The sequence below is a fragment of the Podarcis cretensis genome (assembly GCF_951804945.1).
Source record: "Podarcis cretensis genome assembly, chromosome: 4".
Lineage (NCBI taxonomy): Eukaryota > Metazoa > Chordata > Lepidosauria > Squamata > Lacertidae > Podarcis > Podarcis cretensis.
The window spans coordinates 73686829-73699210 of NC_137173.1; the positions used below are offsets into that span (position 1 = coordinate 73686829).

General features: G+C 41.5%; 1 long non-coding RNA gene across 1 annotated transcript; it reads left to right on the forward strand.

The window, feature by feature from the left end:
* The first annotated feature begins 411 nt into the window (after positions 1-411).
* On the forward strand, positions 412-7020 carry LOC307214451. Its single transcript, XR_013838105.1, has 3 exons — positions 412-639; positions 2621-2686; positions 6915-7020. It is a non-coding gene; the product is annotated as an uncharacterized lncRNA (long non-coding RNA).
* Positions 7021-12382: the final 5362 nt, after the last annotated feature.

Consider the following 12382-nt stretch of genomic DNA (forward strand, 5'->3'; position numbering starts at 1 on the left):
GACTACTTTCCCAAAAGCTGTTTCTAGATACCTCAGATTCTTAATATGTTTCCCACAAAATGCAGGCTGTTTTGCCTCTCTGGCATTTCTCGGGTAAGCCCTATCATTAAATGTTAAATATGTATTCACAGTTCATTTTAAAAATGAGAAAGCAAAACATTTATGCACAGACCAGATTTAGCAGAATTCAGTTCGGATGAATCATTGGTGGACAGCCTCCTAGAGGACTACAGGAATATAAGCCCTACCCGGTATGTCTGGGAAAGAGCTCTTTTTTATGGTGATGCAAGAATACAAATCCAGAGAGCAGATTGTAATTACTACACTGCCACCTGGTGGTGAAGTGCATGAGGAGGCAGTTAAAGGACGAGGACTTCCTGACCAGAGAGTCAATCTTACTATAGGTGTCTCATTTCTAGTTAAAGGCAGAGTTGTCTACTCACCTGACTGGCGGTGGCACTCCAGAAAAGGTTTTTCGCTAGGTGTTCTGACTGAACTTTTTTAACAAATGGAATCACCAGGGTTTGAACCGGGCACTTTATGCTACCGTTGAGCTATGCTAATGTTGTTGTAAGACATCAGTTGAATGATAAACGGATTGATACATAACCAACAGTCCCTATCTAATAGGGTACCAAGGTATAGTATGAAGACAAATCAGACTACCGTTTTACCTGTGCTGGATTTAACGTGATGAGGGTGGTTTCTCTGTATAGTGTGCTGGGCTGAGAGGGCACATAATAATAATAATAATAATAATAATAATAATAATAATAATAATAATGCCTATATTTATGCAGGTACCTAGTGAAAATATTTAAAAGCAACTGTATCAAAATGAATTATTGTGAAAATGAGAAATACTGGAAGGAGGGTGCAACTTTTGTCTTCACTCAGGGCGCCATATTAGCAAAGCAATATTACCAAATCACCCTGGGATTTCTTGGTGAAGAAGGGCGATATATAAATTTAATAAAATAAAGAAGTAAAAAGCCTTTCCCTGGCTTGCTGAAGCTAAATAGGTATCTGGGTCTGTTCAGTGCCTGGTTGAGGGCCTACTGGGGAACCACCCTTTGGATTCCATGACAGAAGAAAGGGAGAAAATTAATGTGAGAAAATAAATAGAAATAAACCATACCTTTCCGGTTGTACCTACGTGGGCACTGCTCCGCCTTTTTTTTCTTCTTGTTTTGGCTTGTTTTACGACTAGGCTATTCAGCAATATATATCTTAATTCATCTGCTTACCTATCTACCTGTCTATCTGGATTCGTACACAGCTTAATCACCACAACTTTTAAGCAGTTTACATTTTAAAAATAATAATAATACAGTGGTACCTGGGTTAAGAACTTAATTTGTTCTGGAGGTCCGTTCTTAACCTGAAACTGTACTTAACCTGTGGTACCACTTTAGCTAATGGGGCCTCCCGCTGCTGCATAGCTGTCAACTTTTCCTTTTTCTTGCGAGGAATCCTATTCGGGATAAGGGAATTTCCCTTTGAAAAAAGGAAACGTTGACAGCTATGGTACCACTGTAATGCTGATAAGATCAGACCTTAAAAACAAGATGATTTTTTAATTCCTCTTTTAATTAGCCAATGGACCTGAGAAGGAAAAATGTCCATAAAATGTAGCAATAAAGGTTTTCTGCTCTCTTTCTCACACATTATGCTGTTTCGATGCTTCACACACACACACACACACACACACACACACACACCCGCTGCCCTGGGCACATGCCTTTCTCACACCACTCCTTGATTTGAGTCTGGGAGGACCACAGGTTTTAATACCTACTAGAGCTCTCTGCCAAGAAGCTTGTGTAAAATGCTGCATTAGGAGCACAGTTTCCTACGTACTTTGGAACTTTCTCAGCCCATAAGCACTTAGCATGTAGCCCTGATACCTCTTCACATGGAGGATATAACTATGATTATGCTCTTTGCTGCTGCTGCTGTTGTTAAATTTATTACCCACCTTCGCCAGGAGGTAACAGGGAAGATTGCAACAATCTTAAATTCAACATGAAAAATAATCAAATCACAGCAATAGGGTGGATCCCAAAGGCACATCTCAGGTGTCCAATGAAGTGCATCTCCAACAGATTTCAAGAGCTGTATTATGAAGGTGCCAGACACGCCTCTGCGGAGAGGGGATTCCACAACTTGGGGGCTGCCACAGAGATTTCCCTCTCCCGGACCCCCCAACATTCCTAGCTTCTGAGGGCAGTGGAGCTACCAAGAGGGTCTGCCCTGCTGATCTTAAAACCTGACAGGGTCTGTTGGGAAGGAGGCAGTCTTTCAGAGATTTGGGGCCTAAGTTATACAAGCATTCCCAGTTAGACAAGCCTTTTGATATGAAGCTATGCCAGGAATCCTATTCTTTTTATTGATCAGTGAGGAGTTCGGAAAGCTGTTCCAGTCCTTGCTTATTTGAGGGTTAAATGTTTTTGTTGTTGTTATTCACAGAGCCTTCGTGGTTTGATTCTGTATATGGTTGTTGCCTAAGTTCCTAAGTTACATTTTGTACCATAGGAGATTTGTTTTCTGTTTTTCCTTACGTTTTGAGGAAATATAATTTGATCCCTGTACATATTTTTAAATTTTGTTTTCTCTGCAGAATTATTGGTACGTTCATTTGCATGTTTTGGGCTGCAAGCCTATATTTACACACCCTTACTCAGGTGTAAGTATCATTCACTTCATACCACGGTAATCATTCCTATACATGTGCCATTGAAGTATTGCTCAGTGTTCATTGTGTGCGTTTATTTCAGGGGGGGAAATACTTAATTGTTAAGACCTTCTTCTTCTTCTTCTTCTTCTTCTTCTTCTTCTTCTTCTTCTTCTTCTTCTTCTTCTTCCAAAGGTAGCCTCTATCTGCTCTTCTATTTGCTAATCGAGAGCTATTTGCCTGAAACATGTTGGGATTTATGCAGCTCGTTTAAATAAATTAAGGCCGAACTAGATGTGATGCTAAACACATGTCAGCATTGAACAACCCTGATTTTTGTTCTTTAAGCAACAGCTGTTGGGGCAGGGCGAAATAGAGAGATTGGGGCTCTGGGACACAGGGAGCAGGATTTAACTCTTTCCCCTGTCATGGTTCTGATAAAAAAAATCACTTCCCAAGCTGCCTCAGGACTGGAAATGTCTGCTTTCTTCCCTAGACTAATAACACCATCAATAATGAGTGATGGTGGTGGTAGAAGCAGTCTGCTCCTTTTCTTTTAGCTTGAAATGCCAGGAACTCTATGATTCTATCACTTAAACCTGAGATGTGCTCTGCAGCTGAGCTATGGCCTGTCCCCCCAAATCTGTTTTTTTTTTTTTTAAAATAATATTTTATTGAGATTTTTAAATACCAATGCAAAATTAGTAAACAATGTAACATATTTCATAACATAGTTTCATAACTTCTTTGGACTCCCTCACGTCTCCCACTCCCACTTACATCATTATAAATTTTTGCCAGCAATTTATCAACTTGTTTGTGTTCTTATGTCCCGCTCGTTTAAATATAATTAATAATTCTCCAAAAAAAATTATATTTTCCTCAATCTCACTTATCATCCTAATTCCAACTATTTTAGTGGTGCTCAATTGTTTGTGATCTAGCATCCTTATTAACATTCAACCAAATTACAATATTTTTGTAGGTAAATCTTGAATTTCTTCCAATCTTCTTCAACCCTCTCCTCTCCCAGGTCTCGGATTCTGCCGGTCATCTCAGCCACTTCCATATAGTCTATCAGTTGCATCTGCCATTCTTCCAGTGTGGGTAGATCTTGGGTTTTCCAGTATTTAGCGATGAGTATCCTTGCTGCCGTTGTTGCATACAAGAAAAAAGTTCTGTCCTTCTTTATCACCCTCTGGCCGACAATACCCAGAAGAAAGGCCTCTGGTTTCTTAAGGAAGGTATACTTAAATACCTTTTTTAACTCATTATATATCATTTCCCAGAAAGCCTTCACTTTAGGGCATGTCCACCAGAGGTGAAAGAATGTTCCTTCATTTTCTTTACATTTCCAACATTTATTATCAGACAGGTGGTATATTTTGGCAAGTTTAACTGGGGTCATGTACCATCTATATATCATTTTCATTACATTTTCCTTCAAAGCGTTACAAGCAGTGAAGTTCAACCCAGTGGTCCACAACCTTTCCCAGTCATCAAACATGATATTATACCCAATATCCTGTGCCCACTTTATCATAGCCGATTTAACCGTTTCGTCTTGTGTGTTCCATTTTAACAGCAAGTTATACATTCTTGAAAGTACCTTAGTCTTAGGTTCTAACAGTTCTGTTTCCAATTTCGATTTCTCCACCTGGAACCCTAACTTTTTGTCATTTTTAAAAACTTCTTTAATCTGAGCGTAGTGTAACCAGTCTCGCACTTTATCCTTTAATTTCTCCAAACTCTGCAATTTCCAATTGTCTCCATCTTTTTCTAGTATTTCCCAATATTTTGGCCATTTGGCCTCCATATTGGGTCTTTTTCGGGCCTTAGCTTCCAGAGGTGAAAGCCACCTTGGAGTTTTGTTTTCCAATAAGTCTTTATATTTTGTCCAGACATTAAACACTGCTTTTCTGACAATATGGTTCTTAAAGGCCTTATTGATCTTAACCTTGTCATACCATAAGTATGCATGCCAACCAAAAGCGTTATAAAGTCCTTCTTTACTCACGGGTTGTTGCTTTTCCGAATCAGAAGTTTTCAGGAAGAGAGGTCAGCGCTCACCGGCAGCAGCAGCGCGGCTTCACTCCGCGGATCGCGAAACGACTCACAGCGCCTCTACCCCCTCCACGTTCCGGAGCCCCTTACGGGGTTCCTTCAGCGCTTTGGGGGTCGCTTCTGGCGCCCACCGAGTCTCAAGACCACAGGCTCTTGCTCCCTGTGGGTTTCCAAAGTGGATGCTTCTCAGTATCACCTGCTGGTTGATGATCCAAACATTTAAAGGAACCAACCCACTAGATGCATTGACTTCTGTCAGGGTGGGTGTCAGGAGCAGCTCAGCAATAACTCTCATGGTGCCAGTGAAGTTAACTATCTTTATTCAAAGAAACAAAACAGCTCAGGAGGCCAGGCCTAATGAGTGTGGCAACTCTTCCCAGTAGGTCTAGCCTCAATGAGGTATTTGCAAGAACTGAAGGTCCCCACCTTCCCACAGTACCCTAAGTCTCCTCCTACCCCAGGTCCTTTCCCAAGCAATCCGAGACTCCGACGCTTTGCCTGTCTTTGCTCTGCCCTCTTCATACTGCTTCTGATTCTGGTAGACCAGGGGGAGAGGAGATAGTCTCAACAGGCAGGGGGAGACCCCCTGGCTTCTTCACCAGCCTGCCTCATCTCTGCCTCTTGGTCTCCCTGCTGTCCAGCCTCTGCTTCTATGTCTGCTACTGGACTTCTCTCTGCCACAGACTCCACCTGCTCCTTAAATCCTGTTACCTCTTCACCTTCTGACAACTCCTCCTCCCAGGCTGCTTGCTCTTCTCCCTCTGACCACTCATCATCATCCCACCACCCACCCTCTGGCTCTGAGCCTTCTTCCCTTGCGGGTTCCCCAGTTGGTGCCTCCCACCAGTCCCACCAGTCTCTGCATCCAACCAGTCCATGAAAACTTCCATAGATATGACACCACAAGTGATTGGTTTTCGTTTTTGAAGATGAAAACCATAAGGCAGGCCTTGATTAGGCTCAAGCAAAACAATTCTTCTCTCATGAAACGCTCACTGAAAGAGCTCTTTGTATCTGATGGAATACTGAAACAGGGCAGAGAGAATCGCAAAAGACAGTGACCTTTCTCCTATGTTAATATTTAATCAGGCACTTGACCTCCAGGATTACAAATTAACAGTAATTGGGCCCCAAAAGATTTTCTCTTCCTTACAGAATTTTTTTTTTATTATCCCTATTTGAACATGCTACTAAATTAGTTCTACTATTTTTAATAGAAGAGAATTTGTTTCTAAAAAAAATACAGGTAAGACACAATGTTAAGCTACTCACCCTGCCTTTCATTTTTTTTAAAAAAAAATAGATATCCAGATGTACCTAGAATTGCCACCTGGCCAGATTTAAATTGGGTTGAGCATAAGTAGAGATGGGGTGAAATTCATTTGAATAAAAACCTACCTAATTTGCATGTCCCACAACAATACACAAACCAAAATGCAGCTGTCCTTCAGAATTCCCACTTCTCCAAATGTTGTACTCTGCGCTTCTCCAACCCAGAACTGTGTACAAAATTGCATATATTAGGGGAAAGTCTGCATGAAGATGCATATGTTAGAGAAAACAACATACAAAAATGCATTCTGTTTGGGGAAATGCTTGCAAAAATGTGTTGGGCAAAATTGCATCCAAAAAAAGTGTATATTAGGATAAATTTTCACTTAAAACTGAACTTTCACGAGAGTTTTAAAACCACCTCTCGGATTGACACCTGGCACCATAGCCACTGGGGCATAAAGTAGGACACCAGTTGGCTTTTTGCAGCCATGGTATCTTGCTATACCACATCTGGGTTCAGAAGCAATATTTCTAAATAATAATATTATAAATACACAAAATCATTTTTAAAAATCATGGTTGGACTGTGTCCATATTTTTCCTGAAAGCACAACTGAGTGGTCAACAAACTGTGGCTGGTGTCAATAAAAGTGCCATAGAAATGGCCTGAGGCCTTTGCAAGCTTGTGTGTAACTGCACACCCACACCCCAAAATGGCTGAATTATCATGCAACATAATTCATACTGATGGCTAGGGTGTTACATGCATTCATAACTAATATGAATAATTCATACATTTCCGTCTCTGCCCATATGAAGCAGAATGTTTATTGTGGATAGACTTAAATTTCCAGGATAATGTGCAATCTTACGCACTTATTTTTATTACAAACCTCCACAGCGGTTATGAATGTCAGCAGCAGTCCTTGCCTGTCTAGATGCATTTTATGGCATGATCACCCAACTTCTGAGGGTCCCAATCCATTTCCAGTTCTCTTTAAGATTGCAGCTCACCATCTCCTGGATCAGCTCACATGTTGAAGTTTTCTAGGAGGCAATGAGAGAAATCGACAAATTGGGCAGCTCCTTGGGACAGGGATCTTCCTTGTGTCATGTACACTGATGTCGAATGAATAAAAGGAGCATCGCACCAAAAATCGGCTGCTTGTGGTGACTTAGTTCCACTACTACTGCAAAATGACCCTTTGAATAACAGGTTCTTATTCTCGGCCTAGTCTTATACAAGTGATATAAATCAGCCAGGCTGTCCATGATAGCAGGGGAAAGGGACTTGTTCAATCCACACAGCAGGGAATTCAATTAACATGTGGTGTTATTACTCATTGCAGGACCATGAGGAATCCCAAAAGGCTCTGTCAGCTTGCTTTACTTCTTTAAGTCTTATTTAACCATATACTCTCCTCCAGAAGGCTGAAGCCTCAGAATGGTACACTCTGGAAGCAAGTCAGGCAAGGCCATTAAAAAAAAAAAAACCTAATAGTTGTATGGCCAAATGGACACCCAGTGTCACATAGTGGGCACCTAGTAGATACAGTTGGGACATATACGGTAACTTTCATATAGTGAAATGGAGAAAAAAAATGTCAAGACATTGTGAATATGAAATCAATTGGACTGGATACTTTTCAACTAAGAGTAGACCCACTGACATTACTTGACCTAACTTAGCCATGCTTATTTCAAGGAGTCTTTTCTAAGTAACTTAGTTGAATCACACCCATATGTTTAAGCACTATTTTTATATTTATTATATACTATATATATATTTATATTTAAAAAATGAAGTCACAAGCCTAATTTCAAACTCTCTTGTTAGTTATATACTAAGTATATCAGCATATACTAAGTATATTATATAGATATAAAAACTCCAAGAAAAACATTTTAGTATTAGTATTAGGACCTTGCAGTGGATTCAGGTGAATCTTGAACTGAAGTGGGATCGTTTGGAAAGATTCCAGACTTGTTGAAGGCAAGGTGGGATCTGTCTAATACACCCCAGACTGAAGCAAAGACTTCTGAAGTGCCTCATGGCTGCATTGTAGGTACACACTAGACACCCATTTAACCCATGTCTTATAAAATGGCCTGTGTCATGCAAGTAGGGTGGTATGATATTGCTTTATACTAGGTTAAGGGCCTAGTCTCCTTTTCAAAACCTGTCACTGCTATAGCAGTAGCTTTATCTATCCTGTCCTAAATCAATTTATCTGCAATAAAAAGGTTCATACCCGGAAAAGGCAGGGTCCCAAACCACATGGGCATTGCCAACACACACCTCCTCAGTAAAGTGTCGATGAAAACAATGTGAGGAGGGGGTGCCACAGTTCGTTGGTGAATCAACTGCTTTGCACGCAGAAGGCTCAGAGTTCAGTGCCTGGCATGTCCTGTTAAAAGGATTGGATAGGTGATGGGAAAGACTAAGCACCTGGAGAGTCCTTGCCAATCAAAAAGGATGACCACCTACATACGTTGAAAAAATGCACAAGGGGGATTGTGGGGCCTTGTTGACTCACCCCATCCACTACGCCACATTGCCACCCAAGCATTCAACTGGCTTGTGAAGGAACTCTGTGTGTGTGCTGATATACCCGTGTAGACCATCTTTACATGAAGGGGGATTCTGATTCTGATTCCTCCGTTCCTTGAAGAGGACACAAATACAGTGGTTCCTTGGTTTAAGAACAGCCCTGTTTAAGAACGATTCGGTTTACGTGGAAACACGGCATAGCTTCCTTCTGGATCGTGTATTTTGAGTCTGATGAAACATCAAAGGTTGAGTTAATGGAGGGGGTCTAGTTTGCAAAGTGTGTAAAGCCTTGCCAACCACTGTCAGCACTGATTGTATTGAATGGGTTTCCATTGATCATAGGTTTTAAAGAGGGCGATCTAACTGATGGTGCTCAAAGGCCAAAATTAGATGTGAGGATGGAAGACCCCTTTTTGCACAACCATCCTGTGAAGGGAAGCTTCCCTATTACAAGTAGCATGTACTTGTAGTGAACCCTCCTTCTTCTCCTGCCTTATCTCCCCTCCATGATAGTTGGGCTGAGGGCTGAAGTTGGGTTTGGCCAACTCGTTCAGGGCCACATACCAGCAGTCGTGGCCAAAATAGTCACACTCTCTGTGCTGACACACATGCATGCATCCATGCACACACCACATTCCGTTCCATCACAGCTTCCTCTCCACCCAGTGCAGCACTGTAATGGACATTCAAGTTGTCCCATCATCATGCTAGGCTGGGCAGAGAGATTTAAACCTATTCTCCCAGTACCTTGATGTGGAGGACAATCTTTATCTCTGTTCTTCAGCAGAGCCGAGACAGATATTTTCCTACCCATCACAGTATGGCAGCTGATGAGCAGCTTAAAATGGCTTGGCAGGCCTGAACCAGGCCATGGGTTCACTGCTACCTCAATCATCCACTTTTCTCCCTTCCTGAGCAAATTCCAATATTATGGCTTCTGTTTCATTTCTTTCCATATATATCTACTTCGGAAGAGTTTCTCCTGTGCCCAATATTTCCTCAATGCCAGTGGCCAGATTGTGCTTGGCTTGGAGACTTTAACACGTGACAAAATACAGCTCCTGACATTTTTCTTCTTAGCCAGTGATACTGTGGAGGAGCAATCCAGGGAATCTCAGCTCCAGGACTTTATTTTATTTATTTTTTTCATAGCAGGAGTTACGACATCATCTGTCAGAGCACCAGGGTAATTGAAAAGACTGCCCTTGCTCTGGTGAATGGGTGAGATGACATGAGCCTTTCAAGTTTGCTTGTAACAATTTAGCACAAAAGGAAACAAGAAAATTAGGGAAACAATCATACAGAGGCTGGATACATTCTTTTATTTTATGAGGTTTCTCCTTCACACCAGCAGTTTATTTTAAATAATGCTTTTTTGCAGGATTGTATGGATTTCCCTTTAAAAGCCATAGCAAAAATTTATAGGGGACCACATGCCAGCAATGGGTGTAGACACACCACTCTCTTGCACACAGGCCCACCTTTTGCTGCGCCATGTGGATCAGTTGAGGAGGGACATGTTGCATTCTGATGCATTCCCAGGCTGAGCAGAGAGGTTTAAACCTCTGTATTTAACGTAGCACAACATTTTGCTGCCATCACCACAATCAATTGAATATTGAAGGGCCATCAAAAATTGGAGGGGGGCAAATTGAACCCCTAAGCAAAGTGTTAGCCATCTACAAGATAAAGGTTGCATTTATCTTTTGCTAACATCCACTGTGTTTTACAACTTGAAGCTATGCAGTCAGAACTGAGCACCACAGAGTTCAATTCAGCTTATTCCCAGAAAGTTGTTCATAACTTTGCAGTCACGTTAATCCTGATATATTGGTTATTATGCTATATACTGCTGGTGTGTGTGTATGTGTAATAATGGATTAACACAACTGCCTGCATGTTTTTGGATTTGTATTGGAAGCATGTCTATTAAATCTTGACAGTGTGACTATGGAGACTTCATGAGGAGCTCTTGCACTTCAAAATGTCCCACTCCACCACTATTCTCAACAGCATTATACTTCACATTATATACAATATGCAGCTACTCCTACAAATATGAAGTCTTTTAGAAACGTGCAGATAACGATTGTTGACTTGCTCTTTGGCAGTTTGCAGAATTTCTCCCTGCATGCCGTGTTAGCATAGCTCTTTGATGCCTTCTGATTGATTCTGTGCTTCTTGGTGACATATCAGTGTTTGATGATATTCACATCCTCAAATCATCAGATTGTGTGTGCATTCTAAGACTGAGCGTATTCCTTTTGGCCCTGCATTTGACATCATCACTAGGTGATGTGCTGGCTCGAAGTTCAGAGCCATGGCATCTTTTTGTGCTTCTTAAAAGTCCACATTTGATGTACCCCTGATGGTGTCTTTCCAAGTCTTTTATTGCATTTCCCACCCTGCCAATGATTTATGGCTGGTTTCAGCTTTGAAGTTACAACCAAAGAGAAAATCAAGAACTGTGTACCCGCCACATGGAAAGGCCCGCTTAGCATCTTTTTATTGTTTCGCACGTACATGTTCTCTACCATTACGGTTGTTATATTGGCCACATATATAATGCACAGAAATTTAGCAGATCTCCCACCCTTCTATCTGAATGACTTGTGAAATCTTGTTGTTTTCTTTTGTCGGGGTGGGGTGGGAATAATTGTAGCTCTGGTGATGACATAGGTTTGTGCTCCAGATCTTTCCGTGTTCTAATAGTGGTTTCCAAATCTATCGGAGTGGAACTTTCCCCCCGATTGCCAGTCATAGAAGCCCCACATATCTGTCAAGGAACTACTGCAAAAGATTGGGGTACACTCAGCTTCCATTACATATCGGCCTGGTCTGTTGGACCTTCCTATTATTCCACTGGAATAATAATAATAATAATAATAATAATAATAATAATAATAAGCCACTCTGGGTGGCTTCCAACAAAATATTAAAAAACAATAGTCCTTCAGATATTAAAAGTTTCCCTAAACAGGGCTGCCTTCAGATGTCTTCTAAAAGTCTGGTAATTGTTTTTTCCTTTGACATCTGGTGGAAGGGTGTTCCACAGGGCAGGTGCCACTACCGAGAAGGCCCTCTGCCTGGTTCCTGTAACTTCGCTTCTCACAGTGAGGGAACCAGCAGAAGGCCCTCAGCACTAGACCTCAGTGTCTGGGAACAAAATGTTCCTTTGAGTACACCCATGCTCAAGCTGCAAGGAAGTTTGATACTGGTGCACAAATTGTCTCTCGGGCTCACGCTACATGTGTTATGGGTGATCCATGATCATATTTTCATTTTTACTTCAAGACAGCTGTAGCAGGGGTCCAAATCTAACCAGAGAAGTGGCACTGGGGAGCAGGGTTTTAATCCTTTCCTTGACACCATTCTCCTGATCTAACCCACTCCATTGCACCCCATCCCTGACCCGTTGTTAGCGCTTTCAGCAGAAATAGACAGGCATTTATTTCCTCCTCAACCACCTGCTTTGTTGGAGCTAATAGATTCAGGACTGGGATATTTAGGTCAGGGAAGCAGTACGGCAGAAAGAGTTTAGAAAACCATGCCAATCCCCTATGGATGCTTTAAGTTTTATATATATATATATATATATATATATATATATATATTCATTGTCTGGCATAGTTTAGGGAAGATTGTCTGACAGAGATAGTAGGCTGTCGTGCTTAGAGTGTTGGACTAGGGCTAGGGGGACCCTAATTTAGATCCTCACTCAGCTATGACCGTGGGCATCTCTTACATAGCCTACCTCACAAGGTTGTTGTGTAGATAAATAAGGTAGCATGTGCACAGCCATGCCCTCCTTGTAGGAA